Below are 1,667 nucleotides of genomic sequence, written 5' to 3'. Positions count from 1 at the left end.
CACTCAGCAGCCGCGGAGCAGAAGCCAGGGGGGGTTGCAGTGACGTGCCCGTGAGCTCCGCCGGCAGCCAGCTGTGCCAGAGTGACCGTAATTAATTCACCTGTAATTAAGACATTGCAGCTCAGAGAAAGTACACTGAGCTATCTTTGAATATTAATCACCATGGTATTTTTCCTCAGAAACGGTATTGCTTATCTGTGCATAGCTGATTGTGAGTCAGCGTATGATATCTACAAAAAAAACTTTCTTTTTAAAAACTTAATCTGTCCACCATCCAGGTTTTTGTTTGTGTAGGCAGATTGTTAAAAGCAGATTTTGAGGTTCTGGGGAAAAAAACTCTGGGAATTGGTCTTTGGCCCAACTCTCCTTCAATCTCTTATTGTTGTCTACCACTGGACTGCTTTCACCATTTGTAGTTGTTATTTTAAAGTCCATCATTGCAGGTCATGGACATCAAGCTTCTTGAAACCCAATGAGAGGATCACTGTTGTGAGAACTGGGTCGTCAGCTTGACCCATTAGGCTCCATAGTTTCCAAGCCCAAAAATGGTTTTTAGGCTTTTTCTGTTAATATTCACAAGGTCTGAATTGTGAAACTTGGCACCATGTGCACGCACAGCAAACTGAAAACACCTGCCCTAGCAAGATTTGCCACCCAGTGACTTTTCCCACTTCTACAAAATGAAATTTGAGGTGAAGAGCTATTGTTTTGACATAATGTTGGAAATTGAGCATGCACCTATAGGCACAAGGACAATGGAGGCAGAAAAGGACTTGCAGATGTTAAAACTTCAAATTACAATTAAACTACATATCTTACAAAGTTCATTTATACCCAGTGCTAACATTATAATGCCGCATTTGCTTTGGACTTTGGATGTTTTTTCAGCTCGTTGTCTGTCGAGGCCTTGAACCTGACCGTTTGCAGATGATTAGTTTTTTTTTTAATTAAGCCATGTAACTAAGAAAGACTCAAATGTAAAAACAGCACCTAAATAAAGGGATGGACGAGTGTTATGTATACACATAACAGACACCTTAACAAAGACCTAATTTTAAATAATCTTTAACCCTTTAAGACCTACCATAGAAGCAAGTCCGGCAGAGCTTACTTTATATTTTTACATGCTGTAGTGCCATTTTTGGGAGCATTTCAAGTTGCTATACATCAATACAACTGTTATAGCCCATATTTTAATAATATGTATGCATTAAGTCCATAGTAACAACATGAATTGCAAAAAAGTGCAATAAACTACAAAAAAAATTAAAATTAAGAGGTTTATCCCTCAAAACTTTAATACAAAAAAGTTCCAAAAAATAGTTTACAACAACAGGAAATTTAATTTGAGTGTCTTCATAGTTTTATTTTAGAGATACACCAATTTTTATATACTGCAGGAAAAACGAAAAACAATCCTATGATGCAAATTTGCAAAGACAACAGCTCGTGCATCAAAAAAAACTATTTAAAGCAGTGCAATTCAAGTTCTAAGCATCCCAGAAACTATTCAGAAAAGCATAAAGGAGGAGGAATGGGAGGAATGCTGACCCACATCCACCCATCCACATTAAGGGGACGGCTGTGGAGCGTGTGAGCAGCTTCAAGTTCCTGGGAGTCCACATCTCCGAGGATCTCATCTGGACGACCAACTGCTCCAAGCTGGT

Source organism: Pundamilia nyererei, unplaced genomic scaffold (assembly GCF_000239375.1).
Source record: "Pundamilia nyererei isolate P.nyererei 1_Seehausen unplaced genomic scaffold, PunNye1.0 scaffold00150, whole genome shotgun sequence".
Lineage (NCBI taxonomy): Eukaryota > Metazoa > Chordata > Actinopteri > Cichliformes > Cichlidae > Pundamilia > Pundamilia nyererei.
Note: the sequence above shows the minus strand (reverse complement) of the source record.